This window comes from Halichoerus grypus, chromosome 4, assembly GCF_964656455.1.
Source record: "Halichoerus grypus chromosome 4, mHalGry1.hap1.1, whole genome shotgun sequence".
NCBI lineage: Eukaryota > Metazoa > Chordata > Mammalia > Carnivora > Phocidae > Halichoerus > Halichoerus grypus.
Window position 1 is genome coordinate 24568378 of NC_135715.1, and position 23510 is coordinate 24591887.

Genomic DNA, 23510 nt, shown 5'->3' on the forward strand with positions numbered 1-23510 from the left:
AGCAGAGGGTACATTTTTTTATAATTCATTAATCAACATTGACATATCAAAGTCCATAGTATACCTTCGGATTCACTCTTGGTGTTATGCATTCTATAGGTTTGGACAAATGCGTAATGATATATATCCATTATTATGGTATCAAACAAAATATTTTCACCACCCTAAAAATCATCTGTGCTCCACCTATTCATCCATCCTCTCTCCCCATTTCTATCAACTACTGATCTTTTCACTGTCTCTATAGTTTTACCTTCTCCAGACTGTCATATAGTTGAAATGATATAGTATGTACTTGTTCAGATTGGCTTCTTTTACTTATAATAGGTAGTTAAGGTTCCTTCATGCCCTTTCATTTCTATGTCTGGATATACCAAAGTTTATCCATTTACCTACTGTTGGACATCCTGGTTGCTTCCAAGTTTTGGCAATTATGAATAAAGTTGTTTTACACCTCTGTGTGAAGGTTTTTCAGTGGACATAAATTTTCAACTTCTTCAGGCTAAAACCAAGGAGAATGATTGGTGGGTCATATGGTAAGAGTAGTTTTATCTTCTGAAAGAAACTGTAGAGAATTGGTATAATTTTTCCTTCTGTGTTTGGTGGAATTCATCAGTGAACACACCTAAACGTGATGCTTTCTGTTTGTGTAGGTTCTTAATTATTGAATCAATTTCTTTAGTAAATATAGTCCTATTCAGATTATCTGTTTCTTCTTGTGTAACTCTTAGTAGTTTGTATCTTTCAAGGAACTGGTCCATTTACCTAGGTTATCAAATGTGTCCAGCATAGGGTTTTTTATAGAATTGTTTTTTTTATCCTTTTAATGGTCGTGGATCTGCAGTGATGTACCATCTTTCACTTCTAATATTAGTAATTTGTATCTTTCCTCTTTTTTTCTTAGACTGGCTAGATAGAAGCTTTTTGATTTTATTGATCTTGTGAAAAAAAAACAGTTTTTGGTTTTGTTGATTTTCTCTATTGATTTCCTGTGTGTGATTTAATTGATTTCTGCTCTAAGTCTTATTATTTCTTTTCTTGTGCTTTGTTTGGGTTTAATTTTCTTTTTTTTTCTCAAATTTTCTAATATGGAAACTTAAATCATGATTTTAAACCTTTTTTCTTTATAATATAAATACCCAATGCTATAAATACCCTCTGAACACTGCTTTTGCTGCATCTTACATATTTTAATAAGTGTGTTTTCATTTTCATTTAGTTCCAAATGTTTTTCATTTCTCTTGAGATGTTTTCTTTCACACATGTGTTAGATGTATATTATTTAATCTCCATGTCTATTGGGACTTTTGAGTTATCTTTCTGATATTGATTTCTAGTTTAATTCCATTGTGGTATGAAAGCAGATATTATGATCTTTTTTTTTTTAAGATTTTTTATTTGACAGAGAGAGACAGTGAGAGAGGGAACACGAGCAGGGGGAGTGGGAGAGGGAGAAGTAGACCTCCCACCGAGTAGGGAGCCCGATGTGGGGCTCGATCCCAGGACCCTGGGATCATGACCTGAGCCGAAGGCAGATGTTTAATGACTGAGCCACCCAGGAGCCCCTAAGATATTATGATTTCTATTATTTTAAAAATTTTAAAGTGTGTTTTATGGCCCAGAATGTGGTCTATCTTGGTGAATGTTCCATGTGAGTTTGAGAAGAATGTGCATTCTGCTGTTGTTGGATGAAGTACTTACAATACATTTTTTTTAATTTTTAATGAAAAAAATTCAAGCATATAGAAAAACAGGAATTAGAATATAATAAACCCTAATTTGCCCACTACTCAGCTTCAATGAGTATCATCCATGGCCAATCTTGTTTTTTCTATATGCCACCCACTTCCCTCCACCATAAGATATTTTGAATCCTTCCCTAGACATTATTCCATCCCATCCATAACTTGCAAAATAATTTTAGCAAGAAACACAGGTAACATTTTTCAGGGACTTGGTTCAGATATTAGGCAATAATTTATTTCAGATACCATTATCATTAGCTCTTACAGAAGTATAAATAAAAGTAAACATGTCTGGGAATTATCAACTATGTGAATTTTACAAATTTACTTATATTCTCTATTCCCCAATTTACTTATCTGTAAGGTGAGAAAAGATTTGTAAACCACACAATTTCTTGTGAAGATAAAATGGTAAAAGATGTGTGAATGTCATATAAATAGTTGACTCAATGTAAGCTGAATTTGAAGTAAAAGGATGATTAAGAAACAGAGAACAATATGTTATACTTATGCCTCTTTTGTGTATATTATAGAAATATAATCAGAGTATGTAGAAATTGAAGTGCTGGTTCATGGATGTGTTAATGCAGGAAGTTAAAAAGCTACTAAAGAATTACCCAAATCAAATTTTCCAAGAAGGTAATATAGATTATTATACTGCTAGGTTTATATTTGAAGTTTTTATAACAATCATTTTGTCACCATATGGATTTTGAAGTGATTATTTGGCTTTTCATTTTTCCTTCTGTATAATAACTTTTAGAGACAGTAAAAACAATATGGTTTGTATGCTGCAATTTTCAATATCTTAGTAAAATTTTAGTGTCTACAAATAGCATAAACTAATCATGAAAATAGAATTCATCTATTAAGTATAGTAGATAATAGCTTTGCCATTGAAAAATTAATTAATTAATTAATTTATTTATTTATTTATTTTTAAGATTTTATTTATTTGTTTATTAGAGAGAGAGAATGAGAGAGAGAGCATGAGAGCAGGGAGGGTCAGAGGGAGAAGCAGACTCCCCGCCAAGCAGGGAGCCCGATGTGGGACTCGATCCCAAGACTCCAAGATCATGACCTGAGCCGAAGGCAGTCGCCCAACCAACTGAGCCACCTAGGCACCCGAAAAATTAATTTATTACAAAGAAATTAATTAAAGCTAGAGTGTTCAATATATAAAAAAAATTCACATGAAAAGAGCCATAAAGGTAAATTAGAAATAAATTTTATTCCTGAGAAAATGATTACAACTATTTAGCTTTTGTTGTTTTGGAGTCGTTAATCTTTGAGCATTAAAAACACATTTAAATTTTTTGGCATAGCAGAAAAATCCATCTGTAATCCTCAACATATTTATTTTTTCAAGTTAAGGATATATATATCCTTATAATTTCTCTATATATCTTTAAAACATAAAAATCATGTATAGGTACCCCAGTAATAGAGAATAACTTTTTAAGATCAAAATGCTTTTTAATATAAATATTACATTGGTATTAGCCAAATAGGCATGGGATAATGATGTAAGGAGTAAGAGTTTGCTGGTAGTATTTTGTAGTTAAAGAATCACAGAAAAAAGTAGACTAAATAATATATGGAGGGCAAATATGTTTAGTAGGACTACATCTATAATGAAAGAAACAAACTATGTAGAAGTAAAAAATTTTATTTTACTATCTAAAAATAAAAACATGGGTCTTTAATTTGGGAGTTTTTGTTGCACAAAAAGCTTTCCATCTTTAAATTGTTATAACTTTTTATCCAAATTCTTCCTTATGCTGAGTAATGCCGTCATCATTTGAGAGAATAAATATTTAGGTAATCTCTACCACACTTCTTTTTTTCGCTGACTTGCTTTCCATAAATAATACCATGAAAGTACTTTTGTGGGTATATTCATTATATTTGTGTTTTGAAGGGAGAAAAAGAGACAGGAAGCTCCTAACCAAATATTGTTAATATTCAACTTATGTGATCATGAATATATGCACATATTCCACACATGAAATATTTTACAATTTGACATTAAAATAGTATTTTGCACTGGGTATTATAGTATTTCACAGGTTATGCAATAGCATTTTGCTTTAGATTAAGACCTGAATTTAAAGCAATGTGTGAACAAAGTACATACATATATACACAATACACATATACACAATAAAACATTATATATATAAACATAAAAAATAACATTTACTAATAAAGTGTTTTACTAAACCTTTTTTATAGTTTATATCCTTAGTTACTATAATTCTCTGTAGATATTGATTTGAATTTGTTGTATATAAAATTAAAAATGAATATTTATATTTGAAAATACCTTTTTATATTTGTACCAATTGGATTTGTACCAATTTAATTTGCTCAAACTAAGTAAATGCATAAACCTAAAAAAGAATATAAAAAAATAATTTGTAATAATTTGAGAATCATTTTTGATATTTTGATTCTGTGTTTAAACATTAATCTTTTATAATTGACTATAAATGGTATGCTATTTCAAGACAGTTTCTTAGACATCAAATGTGTTAGCACTGTGAAAGTTTCACATTCTAAATATATTAGTAATATAAGATGATATTAACTGTTTTCAGTAAATGAAATAACCCTTTTTTGTATCTTTGAGGTCATTCAGTAAATAAGTATTGATTTTACAGAGTGTAAATTTTTACCTGAAATAGCCAGTTTCAAATATAAACATATTCACTTCCTGTGATATTAGGTAGTTACCTACACCACAGATGTTAATGAGGGAGATATATAGATGTCTTGTTAGAAAATTCAACATTCCTTTCAGATTTTATCATAGTATTCCTTAACTAAAAATAGCTACTAAACCAAAGTTAAATTCTATAAAAGATGGCATCAAGATCTATAAGCATCTGTGTTGTATTTATGATCGTTGTGAGTTAAATAAAACCTAAATGGAAAACAAAATCATAAACAAAGAGGTGGCCAGAACTTCTTGAATAGGAGTAGAATGATGATGCCTCACATAATAGAGTTTTGCTATGCAAGAGGAATGCATAGCATTAATAACTTCAAAATATATCCAATAAATTTAAATGACATAAAAACTATAAGTAAATTTCATTGAAGAGTAAGGCTTTAAAAAGTTTGCTATCATAATAAAACTGGAAGGAAATACAGAAACAACCATCTCTACCAGATCTGATAATATGATTCAATATTTGTGTTCAAAGTTTTCTTGCAAATGATTTTGGAAACATACAGAAATTTAGAGTGGTTTGACTTATCACTGCCACCTAAAGGTTTTTATTTATCAATTAAACATATACTTTCAAACAATGGAGAACAACTAATCTGCTCTTTCCTGGATCATGTAGAAGGTATTCAGTGCCATATTCAAGAAGCCCTTTTGTTCTAACTCAATATTATACCATGGACTTTGTATATATAAAGAGGTAGAAAATTCACTATTTGCTCTTAGAGAGCTTATTTATAGGTGATCTTGATGTGATAAATCATTTTAAGGGTTAAAAAGAAATTCTCGAGAAATTTTATTTCTTTGACTTGCATCCAATAAATCTAATAATGACTATGTTTTTTAATTTGTTGCCACACAAAGCATAAAGCATTATCATGTTGGGAAATTGCCTGATTTTGACTTAAAAGGGAGAGTTCTTTTTTTTAATTGATTTGAATCATTATAAATGATGCCTGCATAATTATTCAATCAATCAAAAATAATGTAGCTAAATTAGTTTATGCCACAATAAATATATTGAGCCAAATTTTTTTTTTACTTTTTTTTAAGTAATCTCTACACCCAACATGGGGCTCAAACTCACGACCCCAAGATCAAGAGTCCCATGCTCTACTGACTGAGACAGCTAGGCATCCCTTAAGCCCCCCAAAAAAATTTTTTTAAAGATTTTATTTATTTGACAGAAAGAGAGAGACAGGGAGAGAGGGAACACAAGCAAGTGGAGTGGGAGAGGGAGAAGCAGGCTTCCCGCTGAGCAGGGAGCCCGATGCGGGGCTCAATCCCAGGACCCTGGGATCATGACCTGAGCCGAAGGCAGATGCTTAATGACTGAGCCACCCAGGCACCCCTTGAGCCAAAAATTTTTAACAGATGTTTTTTATCCAGTAGTTTATTACAGTACATATATGGACTTGAGCAAAAAAAGAAATTTAAGAAAAAAAAAGAAATTTAAGATTTTGACTGTCATTTTAGAAGAAGGTAAATGGTTATATATATTTTTAAATATACCTATTTAGCATAAATATAGTCATAGAAATGATATTATTATACTCATTCATTGAATTAACAGATACTTATTAAGTAAAATTTTATTCCACTTCTGTGCTTGACACTGAGCTGGTGTTGGGCGAAAGCCATCATTAAGAACAAGATCCCTTTTCTCATAAAGCTTACCTTCCAACTGTGTTCTTGGTAACTCATCTTGCCTCTGGGCCAATTCCAAATGACAATGATCTCATATATTTTCTCTCTTGAGTGTAAGAGTGAGAGCAAAAAAAAACCTCCATTATTGCCCTGAGATGAGGTCATTATGATTACGGCACACAAATCAGATTTTTTATTCAAAATTTGACATAAAAGACAAAGTTTTACATTTTGTGTATATAAAGAGAGACAGAGACAGAGACAGACAGACCACCAGAAGCAGAAGATATGAACTATAATGAAAACCTATTTTTGTGTAATATTTCAATTTGATTTGTCTTGCCATATTAGCATGTGAACTGTATGGTATTACTACCTACAAGTCTGAATTGCAGATTTTTAGTTATCTCCATATCCCATATTTTGGTTTCAGCAATATTTTATTTATTTACTATAATATGACATTTAATGTAATATGTATTTGAAGCAAATACTTTTTCTTGCACTTACGTTAAGATGTTAAGACTCCAAGGTGATCAGCATCAGTAAAATATATCATAAATTAAGAGTATAGCCTTCAGTGCAAGAGTGTGGATTTTACAATTAGATAAATTGTTTAGACCAGGTGTCCACCAATGACAACTGTGTGGATTAGACCAGTGTATTAGATAGTAATTACCTCACAGATGTAAACAGGTGCTAATAAGAATGCCATGTATCCACAAAGCTCCAAAAATTTTACTTACAAATACACATAAGCAAACACAGAATTCAGCACTTGGAATTGATTAAAGCTTGGACAGTAGTGAAATGCTTAAACAAAAAGAATTCTGAATAAAATTACTTGTCTTTGAGGCAAGGCAGGCCTAATTTTTCAACATGATACTCTTCTCTCAATACAGACATGTATTGAAAAGTCAAAAGGCATATGCAATTGCAGAGGGATATAACATTGATGTAATCATAAAGTTACATTTTCATGATTATAATGAAGTAATTTAGTGGAGAGGTAAAGGACATTTGGAGAAACTATTCTGTTGTGAATATTACTACAGCTCTTTACAGAGTTCTATTTCTCCATTATCTAGATATAAAGCATCTATTTACTGATTCAGGTTGATGAGGACTTCGGTAAAGTGCTTATTTGTGGCTTTAAAGCCTAATGGAAATTTACTATGTCAAGTAATAGCCCACAGTTCTTTCCAAAAATATGAAATTTTGGGTTTCTATGAGAAACACAAATCTGCCCATGAGCTTTGTTATTCAGTGATGAAAATTCTATATCAAATGTAAAATATAGAAATATTTTGTCTTAATATTTCTGAAAAAAACAATAGTATGTAGGTTTAATTACTGAACTCATGGAATTTATGATATAATAGTGTTTCAAGATCATAATTTTCAGGCATTTTTGTTCATAATAGTATATACCAGGGATATTAATGCCATGTCACCAGCAAAATTAACACTGTGAGAAAGTCGGCAGGATCACATAACTCTTTGTATATGTCAGAAGGGGAAAGAGAGAGAGAGATCGAAAAACCAAGAAAAGTTATAATCTAGTATTGACCTCTAAGATATTGGGTAGCATTAAAAATATGAGGACTTTTGGTCACTTCAAGATTAAAATAAAATACACACAGACACACACACACATATGCATACACAAGTTACAAGATATTCCCCATTCTTCATGATACATAGTAATCTTCCATTTATTCAGGGATTAAACTTTAGGTAACTAAAGCTTATCTATTAAAAAGAGAGTCATCACAGGGCATCTGGGTGGGTAAGTCAACTAGTTAAGCATCTGCTTTCGGTTCAGGTCATGATCTCAGGGTCCTAGGATGAAGCCCTGTATATGGCTCCCTGCTCAGTGAGGAGTCTGTTTCTCCCTCTCCCTCTGCCCCTCCCCCACCTTGTGCATGCATGCGCTCTCTCTCTTTCTCAAATTAAAAAATCTTTAAAAAAATAAAAAGAAAATCATCACAATTCTTGACAACATCAAAAATACAAATAGCATTTTTTTTAGTGTTGTTAACTCATTTATAATTACGTAATTACTGCCTAATCTGTCCTAGGCACTGTCATATGTACTGAGAATACTGTGTTCACTGAAAAGATGTCGTCCATGCCCTCATAAAACTTTTAACACTTTGTAGAAGGGAAAGGTATTTACAATAGTCACATAGAGTGACTATGTAATAGTTACAAAATGTAAAAGTGCTTTGAAAGAAAAATATGGAGCAAAATAGGAAATTATTACAACTAGACATTAAGATAGGGAGTAGGTGGTGGTCTGAGAAGGTCTCTTGGTGGAAGCAATACTTCAGTTAGAAAAATTTTCCCAGGCAAAAGGAACAGCATATATAATATCTCTAAGCTTGGAGAGAGCTTAATTCTTTGGAGGAATAATATAAATGTGGTTGCTCTGAAGTGATCACAGGAGTGATATTACAGAGATAGACAGGGGCCATCATCAAACACTTTGAGTAGGAAATCATGATAAGGACTTTATGTTTTAGCTAAAATGCAATTGGGAGCTATTAAAAGGTTCTGAGTATCAGGACAATTATCTTTTTTGATAAGCACATTAAAAAAAATCACCCCAACTATGGTGAAAAAGAGATTACTGCTTTTAATATTTTCCAATGATTCATCCAAAAGTGAAAAAAGCAAATATTCTTCAATGACCACTGCCAAGCGATCAATACCTTCTGCATGTCTATCTTCTTTACATCCAAAACCTCAGTATGGTGAAATGTTACAATCCTAAAATTAAAAGCTCATAATATTCAAGAGGATGAGTAAAGAACATTCTTCAGAGAAGAGACTTCAATAAAATTCTGAATGCTGAGAGCAAATAAAGAAGTGGCAAGTGGTGAAATGGGACAGCAATAGCTGTAGCTTCTAGTACAAATGGAAGGACTGAAATAGCAAAGACTTGTCATAGGAGAACCCTAGGAAAAGTAGAAACTTGAGAATCCTGCATACAATAAAGTGTGAGATTGATGTATGGTTCTAAACGAGAGGATTCAACATATGGCTTCTGTATATGAGCATAATATTCTATCACCTCTTGTACCATCTCATAAAGGCCTGGAAGCTAGGTACTTGGGCAAAGATTTAAAGGATTTTTTTCTAAAACAATTGAATGCCAAGTATAAATTCTTGTTTTTGTTGTACTCATCTTGTGACAAAGCTTACCACTGACAAAATCACACAAGTACCAAACCAACTTTTTATTGTCTCATTTTTAAATATGAAAGGACAGGGACACCTGGATGGCTCAGTCGGTTAAGCGTCCAGCTTTTAGTTTCAGCTCAAGTCATGATCTCAGTCGGTTAAGCATCCAGCTCTTGGTTTCAGCTCAAGCCATGAGATTTAGGCCCTGCATTGGGCTCCGCACTCAGTGTGAAGTCTGTGTGAGATTCTCTCTCTCCCTCTGCCCCTCCTCCTTCTCTCATGCTCTCTCTCAAATAAATAAATAAATCTTTAAATATGAAAGGACATCCTAAGAGCAGTAGAACAATGAAAGATTGAGATTTTAAAAGTGAATCTAAAGCAGAGTTTCTCAGTCACGGCGCTATTAACATCTTGGAAATGATACACAGTAGAAACCAATAGCATGTCCGTCCTATTTGTGACAATCAAAATTGTCTTCACACATTGCCAGTGTCCCAAGAGGACTAAATCACCTCCAGTTGAGAACCACTGCTCTACAGGAAACAGCCTGAGGAAAAGAAGATGATTTTAAAATAACTGTATTTCACTTAAACACTGCATTCACAATATAAGAAAAATATAACATAAGAAGCAAATAGGAAGTAGGAAGCTCTTGAAAATCAATAATATTTCTAAAATTAAATTAAAAAATAATAGACAACTTAGAAAAGTCAAGTAATATACCAAGGATATAGAACTAAAGAATAAAATGAGGGAAGATATACTCATGAAAGACCCAAAATACAACTAAATATGAACTCTAGATAAAGAGAGCAAAGAAAATAAAAGCCAATAGAAAGAAATTTATCAGAAAGATATCTAGGCTGCATAGACTTGACGAGTGCTCAAAGAGTAAATGACTAATGACTTTGAAAGATAAAGAATAGATTCTAAACCTTCCCTGGAGAAAGAGTTTCCATACAAATTAATGAGACTTATATTTGAGTCACATTATCATAAACAGTGAAGCAGCTTGAGATCAAAGAAGTTATAACTTTATAGATCTAACAGAAAATGATCTCAAAAGAAAGGACTGAGGTAAAAGAAAGAATATAAGCAAGATATTGTACATATATGAGTAAATCAAAGAAACAAAGTCAAACAAAAATTATCTTATTAAACTGAACTATAGTAGCATGTGATCTGTGAAGAGCGATTGGAGTTAATGTCTTCCAAAGCTTTTGCATTGTTAAGAATGAAGATAATTAAATAACTTAAGTTTAGATTTTTAGCCTCATTGACTTAAGTAGCATGGTAAAGTTTCTAGCATAACCACTAACATTATAAAAATAGAATGCATAGTGCTACTGGGTGGCTCAGTCGGTTAAGAGTCTGCCTTCAGCTCAGGTTGTGAACCCAAGGTCAGGGGATTGAGTCCCACGTTGGGCTCCCTGCTCTGCAGGAAGTCTGTTTCTCCCTCTGCCCTTCCTCCCGCTCATTCTCTCAATCTCTCTCTCTCTCAAATAAATAAATAATCTTTTAAAAAATATAGAATGCCTAAATTCTAAAAAAGTAGATGGAATAGTTGGAATAAGAGGAAAAAGTTCTATCAGAATAAGACAAGATAAAAAGCACATAAAAAAGGGGGGGGGGCAAATGGAAGAGACAAAATATGTAGGTAGAAATAAATCCATATATATCAGGAAAGCTTCTCCTCACCTGCCGCTAAGGTGTCGGTCTTTCTGAGGAAACAAAAGCCACGTTGGGGTGAGGCTCTCTCTTCACCCCGTGACTAGCGCCATCCCCGGGCAGCCCTCGCCTGCACCTTGAGCTCGCCCGCATCTACTCGGCCATCATCCTGAATGGCGATGAGGTGACCGTAATGGAGGATAAGATCAGTGCCCTTATTAAAGCATCAGGTGAAAATGTTGAACTTTCTGGCCAGGGCTCTTTGCAAAGGCCCTGGCCAACATCTATATGGGGAGCCTCATGTGCAATGTAGGAACTGGTGGACCCGTCCCAGCAGCTGGTGCTACACCAGCAGAAGGTCCTGCTCCTTTCACCACCGCTGCCTCAGCTGAGGAGAAGAAAGTGGAAGCAAAGAAAGAGGAATCAGTTGTCTGATGATGACATGGGCTTTGCTCTTTTTGACTAAACCTCTTCTGTAACCTGTTCAATAAAAAGCTGAACTCTTAAAAAAAAATTAAAAACAAATGTATCAGGGATGATGATGAATAAAAATAAGTTTGCCAGTTAAGATCTAAAATTGGCTGCTATGCCCTGTTTCTAACAGCCATAGCTAATATATAGGAAAACAGAGAAGATGAGAGTAAGGATGACAACAAATATATACTAAATACCTAGAAAAAAGTTTATTCATAGTAATATCAAAGAAAATGGATTAATGTCTCATAAAATAACATAAGTATATGAGCAGAAAGTAATCTAATTTTGATGAAATTTTGGAAAAAAAATCCATTGCATTATAGGAAATAAACATGCCTGAATCAAATATTTGATATTCAAGTAAACAAAATTATAGACTATAAAATATCTGAACATGAGTATGCAACATCCAATGTTTAAAGAAAATGCATTCTTAAAGTACAGTTAATATGTATTACAACTGATTGGGTTTGACATTTGTAAAGTATGGTAGTGAGACTGATCATATGCTTGGACCACAATGCAATTTAACTTAGAAATCAGTATCAAAAATACAAAGTATAGAAATCTTAAAATGCACTTTTAAATATCACCAAATAAACTTATATATAACAGAAAAATGGAAGTCAATGGAAATATGTATTAAAACAATGGATAAGGATATATTGAAAAAAATGATAGATTTATAATTTCTATTAGAAGAGAATAAAAAGATGAGATAGCAAAATAGCTAAGTTAATTCTGAAAAAGAACATTTAATAGATCCAAAGAAGTCAGGAACCACTTAATATGAGAGAAGAAATTAACGGATTAGAGAACAAAGTTTCAAAGGAGAAGGTAAACAACAACAACAAAAAATTGACAATAAAAAAGCACCACTTGAAAAGAGTAATAAAAGAGATACATTTTTCTTGAGGATTCATCAAGAAAAAATGAAGATAGATACATATTAAAATGAAGAATGAAATAAAAACTCATATACCCATTATACACAGTTTATCAAATATAATCATTAATCTGTTTCAACAATGTATTTTTCAAAAACTGTTTTCCTTTCTTACATTTTTTAAAATTTTGGACATAAAACTATTAGTTTTAGCTTTTTCCCCTAGCTTTATTGAGCTAAAATTGACAAATAAAAATTATATATATTTAGAATGTAAAATGTGATGTTTTAATATACATATACATTGTGAAATGACTACTGTAATCAAGCTAGTTACCTTTGTGTGTGTGTGTGGTGAAAACACTTAAGATCTACTCTCAGCAAATCTCAGGAATATAATATATGTATATTAACCATAGTTACCAAATATATATGTATGCATGTATGTACATGTATTTTTTTTTTAAGAACAAACTCTCAGGTAAAGGACAAATGTTTTCATTATTTATCTCTATAATCTGGACTATGGGATATTATATAGCATCTAAAGCTCTACCAGAGAAATCACAGAATATATCTAATTTCACCAGTCTGTACTCATCAAAGTTTAAAAGCATGGATGATAGCTATTGTCCTTTGTTACCATAAAAATCTAAAGTAAAGTTTTTCTTTCCTTTTTTGTACCTTATACTTACCACATTTTTTAAAGATTTATTTATTGGAGAGAGAGAGCAGGGGCAGGGGGTGGGCAGAGGGAGAGGGAGAGAAAGTCTTAAGCAGACTCTGCACTGAGCTCAGATTCCAACGCAGAGCTCCATCTCTCCACCTGAGTCTAAAGCAAGAGTCAGACGCTTAACCAACTGTGCTGCCCAGGCACCCTGCCACATTTCTTATTGAGATAGACTTGTGTAAGTATAAGGTGTCCTGCCTGTTGATTTGATACACTTATATATTGAACTGTGATTACCATCATTGCATTATTTAACACTTCTAATAGATCACATAATTATTTCTTTTTTGTGGTGAGAACATTTAAGATCTCATGGCAACTTTGAAGTATAGTATTATTGACTAAAATCGCTAAGCTGTGCATTAGATCTGTAGAATTAATTCACCTTCTAAAGTGAAAGTGTGTGTACCCTTTTACAACATCCCCAATTCCCCCACCCTGCAGGCCCTGGTAACCACTATTCTACTCTGTTTCTACGAGATCTGCTTACTTAGATTCCACATATAAGTGATACTGTACACTATTTGTCTCTCTCTGTCTGACTTACGTTATTTAGCATATTGCCCTCAAGATCTAGAAGTGTTTTTCTTCAAGAATTGTAGCTGATGAGAACTCATAAATATAGATCTTTCCATGATAATAAAGCTAACCTTCTAAATATTAAGGAGCTCCGAAAACAGTATAATTTTCTCATAAAAGAGAAATGCAGTGTAAAAAGGTAAGGAATTATCAGTGGCCATTACTTTGAAAGAAAAAAAAAAGAGACCTTTGAGGAAAAGTATGTAGATAATAATATATCCCATTATATTTTGAAGGCCTACAGAAGAGTGAAGTGCTCTGTAGATTTCTCTGATTGCTTCAACCATTCTTCCTGGCTTTCATCAGAGATATGCTTTTGCCATTGAATGAGTACTTTTTTTGACCAGACAAGGGGATGTTTTTCCTTATACTTAAATAATTATCATTTTATATAAACTATGGATTTATTGTTATTATGTAGCTGCTAAAATAAATGCATGCCTTATATTCTATAATTTAATTGTACATGATAAATAATTGTATTAGTCTACACAAAATAAGCTTATTATTTTAGCCTTCATAATTATAAATTACTATAAAACAAAAATTTCCCTTACCAGCATGCTTTTATTGCTAATAACTACTGCTAGTTTTCAGTTGGCTTTCTTTGATATTGCTAGTACCTTAATTTTAAAGTTGAATGAATGAGTGAATGAACAAATGAATGAACAAAAAAATTAGATGTATAATAAGGCTTCCAGTAAGATTTTATGTGTATATGCAAATATTCAAAATTCTTCTCAATGAAATTAGGAGTTGCATATGCTATGGTATCCTGGTGAGGGCAGCAAAACATTCAGCCTAATTTTAAAAGGAAATACTGTTCTACGCAAACTATAAGTTATTACAAAATCCAAAGTGTAGCTCTTCAATCCCAGAGGAGGTATTTAAAGACAAAACAACTATACTTTTCATCAAAACAATCACTATATCATCACCATTTTCTAAATCACAGTAGCTCTTCTATTTATTCATCCATTCATACCATATACCTATCTATCTAACTATATATATATATATATATATATATATATATATATATATATATCTCAAAGTCGTGGACTAGTATGATCTTAGGAACCACCTAGTATAACCTCAAAAGATAATAACATGCCTGTAATTGAGAACTAAGAGGACGCTCATTCCTATTAGTTATGACTAAATTGCAATTGTACATGCAGCATATATTTTTTTCTAATTTATTTTCTTTTTTTTTTAAGATTTTATTTATTTATTTGACAGAGAGAGAGAGACAGCGAGAGAGGGAACACAAGCAGGGGGAGTGGAAGAGGGAGAAGCAGACTTCCCACGGAGCAGGGAGCCTGATGCGGGGCTCGATCCCTGGACCCTGGGATCATGACCTGAGCTGAAGGCAGACACTTAACGACAGAGCCACCCAGGCGCCCCTAATTTATTTTCTATTTTAATGATTTATTTAAAGTATCAAACACCTTAAAATAAGTTTTGTGGTATATTCAAGTGAGTAAGTGTAATAGCATGTTCTGATATCTAATTTGAAGGTATGGTCGGAAGAGAGTCTATAAAATAATTTAGCTCTGTTTTTATTTCAATGTACTAAAGCTAAATAGAAATATTATATTTTGATGGACTATAAACATGTTAGTGGCTATATTTACTTGATGTTGTCTCACGGTAAAAAAAATTGTATAAACATAAGAAATCTTGAAAATACATTATTTTATTGACTTGACAATTGTTTCGGAATTCATTGCACAAGTGAGTGGATTTTTTTTTTTTTTTTTTTTTTTTTTTTTTAGGTATACAATTTAACTGAAAACCAAGTTATTAGCTACAAACAATAGTGATGAAGACAGGGCAGGTGGAATGAGGAGGAAGGCATAGAGAAACCTGGATGAGTTCAAATGTGCTTTTGGAGTTTTTACTCTGAAAAAATAGGAATGGCTCTAGAAACCTGAAATGGAACCTTAAAATTTTCAGCCTTTTCAGTGAGATACATTATGTTTCTAGTTACTTCAATGGTAATAATCATTTTGTGGAAAACACTTTTTTTTTTTTTTTTTTAAGTAGACTCTATGATCCAGTGTGGAGCCCAACTCTGGGCTTAAACTCAGGACCCTGAGATCAAGACCTGAGCTGAGATCAAGAGTCAATGCTTAAACACCTGAGCCACCCAAGAACCTTTGGAAAACACTCTTCTAACTGAAAATATTCCATTGTACACACATGTGTCTTTCATGGTATCCTCTTAGTTTTTGTTTTAGAAAGTGATTTGCATATGTGTTTAATTGATACTATAATTTGAAATTTAAACACATACTTCCAGATGCTGAGGCTAAGAAATTACAAATTTCTTCTATATTCTGAGCCACTAAAGGAAAAATAAATTGGCAATGTTACTATCTCTTATTTGACACATGGAATTAAAATTGGATGTTGGGGGCGCCTGGGTGGCTCAGTCGTTAAGCGTCTGCCTTCGGCTCAGGTCATGATCCCAGGGTCCTGGGATCGAGCCCCGCATCGGGCTCCCTGCTCAGTGGAAAGCCTGCTTCTCCCTCTCCCACTCCCCCTGCTTGTGTTCTCTCTCTCGCTGTGTCTCTCTCTGTCAGATAAATAAATAAAATCTTTAAAAAAAATAAAAAAAATAAAAAAAAATTGGATGTTGTTTTTATTTTTATCATGAGAAACTGAAGAATAAATATGTACTGTGAACTTACTCTGAATGAGTGTAAAGCACAGTTCTATTTCCAAGTATCTTTAGCCTCGACAAGAATATCAGGCATAGATACTCTATAAATTAATAAAAATGAAATGTGAAGTAATATGGAAATTTGTAATTTGTAGACAGATAAGTAGCAAAGATATAAAGTAAAAAAGTTCAGAGTTAATCCTGAATTGTAATAGTCATCCATTTTTTTTGTTTAAAAATTTATCTTGAGGGCGCCTGGGTGGCTCAGTTGGTTAAGCGGCTGCCTTCGGCTCAGGTCATGATCCTGGAGTCCCTGGATCGAGTCCCGCATCGGGCTCCCTGCTCGGCGGGGAGTCTGCTTCTCCCTCTGACCCTCCCCCCTCTCATGTGCTTGCTCTCTCATTCTCTCTCTCTCAAATAAATAAATAAAAAAAATCTTTAAAAAAAATAAATAAATAAATAAATAAATAAATAAAAATTTATCTTGAGTATCTACTCTGTTTATTCCTGTTTCCCATGGGAATGTCTGGGGAGGACATACAGAAGTCAGAAAGTGAGTTGATGAGCATGAGATCAGAATCAAAGCACATAAGTGGATACACTTCCCAGGACTCACTTTTCCCCTTAACATTCTTGGATGTGAAGAATTTTGCCAATACATTTTTCTTTGTGATTCTCCTTTTATTTTGCTCCATTTCTAATGCTTTTCTTTTTTTTTTTTTAAGTTTCCTGCCATGATACTACGGTATCTGTACATGTCTTTACCTAATGAGCTGGTCTTTAGGGTGACGTGACATGTTTATCATCAGATAGTATGTACCTATAAAAGTATAAATATCATGGGATAATTAGTGAGGAAACCCTGCTATTGCCATTCATACCACTGTATCGACCATATCATTATCTTGAGCACTGGAGTATATATGCATATACATACACACATACGTACATATGTACATACACACATAAATTCAGTTTACAATTATAATGGGAGATAGGGCATACCTATGATGATAACTACCATGAGACAGAAACGGAAATATGCTCTATGGATTCTAGTAAGTTCACACTTACATTTATTGGGGAGTAATCCTTAAAAAAAAGGAACTGTTGTTTTGCAAGCTTTGCTCTGGGTCTCATGTTTGACTTTTGATACTTTTTAACATGTCCCGCCCTCCCCAGATTTGTTGAAATTCAATCAGTATACAAAAAATGACACATAATTAATGTATACAATTTTATGAGTTTGGACATATTTATACACTCATGTTACCGTCACCACAATCAGATAAACAGGGTAATAAATATATCCATTACCTCCAAAGGCTTCTTTGTGTCCCTTTGTTTCTGTTTATGTTGGGGGGGATAGGCTAAGAACACTTAACATGAGATCTACCCTCAACAAATTTTTTTAAAAGATTTTATTTATTTATTTGTCAGAGAGAGAGCACAAGCAGGGGGAGTGGGAGAGGGAGAAGCAGGCTCCCCGCTGAGCAAGGAGCCCGATATGGGACTCATCCCAGGACCCTGAGCCGAAGGCAGACACTTAACAGACTCAGCCACCTAGGCATCCCTACCCTCAACAAGTGCACAATACCTATTGTTAACTACAGTCACTGTATTTTCATCATACTCTCAGCAATCATCTATCCTCCATGATATAAGAAGTAGTTTGGGAGAATCTTATAAAGCTTAGGTATGCATCTAAGTTTTTGCTCAGCAAATTTACATAGTCATACATTTTAAAATATTTCACAAACAGTGAAAAGCAAGTAAAATAATGTCCACTTAGATAACCAAGACAGTGATTTACAGTTTACAACATGCCTTTGTGTCCATCACTTTCCTTAATCTTCAGAGTATAGACATGAAATGGACAGGGCAGATATTGCACAACTGATAAATTGTGCCTCTTCTGTTGAGCTGCAAAATGTAGTGATTAAATTTATCTTTGAGCATTAATTAGTATTCTTTGTGATCTCAATTCTCTTCCACCTCTTTTGATTGGTTTTGGCATATTTTTTTATATTTTTTAGCATTTTTAATTTAATTTGATAGTGTTTTATACTTTACAGTTCAATAGTTGGCTAAGATTGAAAACTACTCCTCTCTTCTGTTCATATCATCTTTTCAATTTTTAACACATGCAAATATTTTGAAATCTATAAGAAGAAAAGAAATAATTGTGGTGAGTACTTGGCTAATATTAGAAGACTTCCCTTTCTGGGGCGCCTGGGTGACTCAGTCAGTTAAGCATCTGACTCTTGATTTCAGCTCAGGTCATGATCTCAGGGTGGTGAGATCCAGCCCTGCTACGGGCTCCGAGCTGTGTGTGGACCCTGCTTCGGATACTCTCTCCCTCTGCCCCTCCCATCCCTCTCTCCCTCTTTCTCTCTCTCTTCCTCTCAAAAAAAAAAAAAAAAAAAAAATCCCCTTTCTCCTTTTCTTTTTGCTCTCACTCATTTATTAATGCATGTGCATACTTCAACATATACAATGATAAAAAAATAAAACGGTCTACATCAAAACATTGTTTTACATAAGAAGATAAATATTGCCTCTAAAGTATTATTTCTGAAGGCATTGGCATTTGTGTTTTTCACCCAGCTCTTGAAATAATTCAAATTTATCATCATTCATGGCACAAACAGTTATGAGCATTTTTTAAGCTTCTTAACCTTTTACAAAAAGCAGACTGACAGATACTATAATGTTACTTGGAAGGAGTCTATGAAGCATACAGAGTCCATTTATCTTTGCAGACAATTAAGGATTTAAACATGGATTAGGCCATGCAATCAAGTAGTTTGTACATAGATTACTTGGTCTTGGAACCCTACCAAATTATTTGAGTACAGCAGTGTTATTTCACCAAAAGCTATTACAGGAACAGCCTTAAAAATTCATTCCTGTATTTGCTCTAAGGAGTTATTACGTCATCCATAATATCACCATTTCTCAGTGTCTTCTATACAAAAACCTATGCCGAAAATATCCACTTAAATTCAGTACTTCTCAAAAAATGTGGTTTTCTTAAGGGAACCACAGTAGTGTCCCCAGTTTTGTCCCCATATTACAAAGTATCTCTCCATATACTATTTACTTTCAGAATTTGGCCATCCACTAAAGGATATTGAAAAATACCTTGCACCCAGTGCACATATGTATAAATGGAAGTAGACTATTGGAAAGTAAGAAATGCTTGTTTAAAAGAACAGACCATGAGCTGTGGTGATTAATAACATACATGTATAACATTTTTTTATTATGCTATCCATACTGGTTAAGTGTGGAAAGAGAAAACAATCACAGCAATTCTATGAGTTTGACATCCCATAAGTAATTTTGCAGATGTGAATGTACTTTACGTGGAAGCATGCCCTTATAAACTAGCAAAAGTGTTATTATCCATTTTCATTTGGACACCATAATACTCAAGAGCAAATGCATAACCAAATTAAAATGCTTCTGAGGACCTATGGTCTGCAGTTTGGGTCCTGATGGCCTTTTCCAACTTGTTTTCTCCCTACAAGTATGCCTATATTTTGCTATTTTGTTGTATATATTTCCTATAAACTACCACAAATCCTTTGTGGAACCAGACATGCCATTAATTAATTGCTTAACTCTGTGCAGCCTCGCTGTGCCAGGCCCTCTGCCAGATGCTGGAAATACAAAGATAAACATGACACAATCCCTTTTTTCAAGGAGTTGAAAACCTAGCCAAAGTGGATCCCATTTTTATGGTACTTTGGAATATAGCAAGCTCTCCCACATTATCATATTCGATATACACACATGGGAAATTTAAAAAGTGCATTAGAAGTATGTTTACTCTTCCTGGGCACCGAACTGCAACAATTATTTTGTTCAATAATAGATCCACTGGGATGATGTTGCTAATGTGTGAAAACTCAAATCTGAATAGATGTGTTATCCTGGGAGCATAACTAGAATTTTGGTGAAACACCCTTTGAATCTGCACTGTTACTGGATTTTGCCTTTGCTTCCATCATTACCAAATCTGTAGATCTCATATTTATCTTATAGATAATACCAATTGTGTACCAATTCTGCATTGCTTCAGAAAAGGTAATTGCATTACCTCCGATCCAATGAAACAGAACGAGAAGAATCCAGAGCCAAAGATCAGTGAAACGATACCGTATTAAGAAAAAACTCTAACTTATTTATATTTTTATGCCTTTAAATATTTTAAATATGTAAAACAAAATGATTTGATGACCATTTACCAAATAATAGTGACATATATATTGATAATGTAATTATTTGATTCTTATTATGCAAAATAGAAACTGCAGCTATTTGCATGACCTACTGCTCTCCGTGGTTTTGTGTTTTAATTGACTGCATTTTAAAAATAGATTTTAAAACAAGGCCATTTATTCTGTCATTGGTTTGCCCCCCTCCTCTTCATCCCATTGGTGAGGGAGGGAGTCGGGTTCCGGGGTAGTGGCTTTTCCATCCTCTAGCATGGCCAAAACACAAGACCTGACGTGGTCAATAATTGAGATGGATAGCAGGGGAGCTAGTGCAGCAAACCATTTGCCAGAGACATGTGTGCTGATACTAGTTGTAATAAGACTAAAATGAAAAAAGAAAAAACATATCTTTTTTTGCATAGATTGGGAGAGCAATTTCAACATGTCTTTTGATTGACACACTTGCAGATGTTTAAGAACTGTGAAGCAAACTATAATTTATGGAAAGCGGATTTTGCATCTGGTTGATTTCCCTCAGAAACATTTCACTGAAATATGACATTTGATTTTGATTTTTCAAGACCACCTCAGAGACAAAGTGTTGTGTGCTATCTCTCAATGCTATTAACATATTTTGTGTGCTGGTAGTGACTATCAGCAAGTCTTCCTTCAGCAACACCAGGAATTATAAATATGTTACTAAACAAGTGGTAAAATCTGGGAACAGACCATACAGTTTCAGTAGGGGTGATATCACCCCAAGAGGGAAAAATTGACTCCAAAAAATTGGATGGCAGAATATTAGATATTATACTAGTGTTTGGACCTCTACAGGCCACAGCACATAGAGGATATACAGAATAACCTCTATTATGAAAATTTCATGGGTGCAGGATTAGGAGAAGAAGAAGTTTAAAAAGGCTTTGGGGTGGGAAATAATAATGGAAAAAAATAAAAGTTAAGAAACAACAGTATAGGGGGCGCCTGGGTGGCTCAGTCGTTAAGCGTCTGCCTTCAGCTCAGGTCATGATCCCAGGGTCCTGGGATCGAGTCCCACATCGGGCTCCCTGCTCGGGGGGAAGCCTGCTTCTCCCTCTCCCACTCCCGCTGCTCGTGTTCCTGCTCTCGCTGTCTCTGTCTCTGTCAAATAAATAAATAAAATCTTTAAAAAAAAAAAAAAGAAACAACAGTATAGGGGCACCTGGGTGGCTCAGTCAAATAAGCGTCTGCCTTCAGCTCAGGTCATGATCCTGGAGTCTCAGGATCGAGTCCCACATCAGGCTCCCCACTCAGTGGGGAGTCTGCTTCCCCCTCTGCCCTTCACCAGGCTTGTGCTCTCACTCACTCACGCTCTTACTCTATCAAATAAATAAATAAAATATTAAAAAAAAAAAAGAAACAATAGCATAAACCCAGTCAGTTAGGGTTTGAAGCTATATACTTAGTTTACCTAGAACTAATTTATCAAGCAAAAGACAAAATTTTGCTGAACTGGTAAAACTATAAATAAAATAGAAATAAAACTGTGCTAAATAATCACCTTCTAGAGAGTTTCATAAAGGTGTTCTTTTAATATAAGAGAACTGAAAACAAGTACGGCTATGAAAATTTCAAGTAAGTTATTAACACTACTTATTTTTAGATTAAAATAAGTAAAGGATTAAAAGTATGAGCAAAATAACATGTTTTTAGTGTCTTATATTTTAATTAATATATTTATTTCCAATTTCAAAAGGGGTGGAATATTTAATTATCAATAAGATATTTTCATTTCAAATTAGTAACATTTATTACAGTTCCAAAGATGAGAGGCATTAAAGTGTAAGAAAATTTTTATTGTGTATTTGTTTTAATTTTTTCCACTTAGTTCTTAAATCAAAGGGACAATATTTACAATTTGTGGTAGTCATATTCTTCAAAGACAATTATTTTTATGCAGATTGTATGCTAACAAATAAACAAACAATTCAAAGTAGTGAAATTCATAAACATTACAAATAAGCTCACTAATTAAGCTAAATTCAACTAGACTTAAGCACTTTGAGGTCAATTACAGTGATATGTAAAAATAAATGGCTATGTACAAAGGCATTTTAGAAAGTTACTGTAAAATAAACTTTTGCTAAATCTGCCCCTTTAATTAAAACCTATTCTACAAAAAAAAATTATTCAAGAAAACAAGTTATTGTATGAGTTTTAAAATGCAAATCTAGTATCAGTCATTTCTGACATAGCTATTAAACTAGTAAATTTTCTTTCTTTATTTAAAGGTTTTCATTATATTTGAAATAATCTATGCAGATATATTTTCCAGGCCGGTCAATGGATTTTTTTAGCATGATGGTTTCAAGCTGTGCCATACTGAAAAGAGGAGGAGTAAGTAAAAAAAAAAAGTAAGACAGGAAGAGAATATTATAAAGATATAGACAAAGAATAGAAATTGTCCATTATGTATACAGAATCTTATGTTCTCAAAAATAAGTTATTCCAATTTAATTGAAAAAACAAATGATGATAAATAAGATTTAGTCACTTTTCCAAAATTCATACTAATTGGAAACAACCAACTAGAGACAGAAAACCATACTTCAGAAAACATATACACACACACAAACATATGCATGTATACCTCTATGTGTGTATATACGTATATGTATATGTACATATATTTGTTTATTAACTTATATAAGTAGGTACTAGATATGACATCACATCCTAGGCTTCATGATCGCCTTAGAGGACAAAGGCTTTGAACAAAGCAAAATATTCCAGGAAAGGGATACCTCCCTGTGATTTAGATATGAATTTAAGATTGGAGTAGTTGGAAATTGAGTATAAGCGTCGTATGTTTAATAAATGGCTGAAATAGAGGTGGTTGTTCAAGAAGAAACAGAAATGTAGCTAGTTAGCCTAGCTGCAGGGACACAAGTAGAATGAGAAATAACAAAGTTCTCTCAAAGGAATTATGCA

At 33.4% G+C, this 23510-nt stretch overlaps 1 pseudogene; it reads left to right on the forward strand.

Annotated features, from left to right (window-relative positions):
* LOC118537219 (large ribosomal subunit protein P1-like) overlaps positions 1–11443 on the forward strand; it is a 59063-nt pseudogene extending 47620 nt beyond the window's left edge.
* Positions 11444–23510: the final 12067 nt, after the last annotated feature.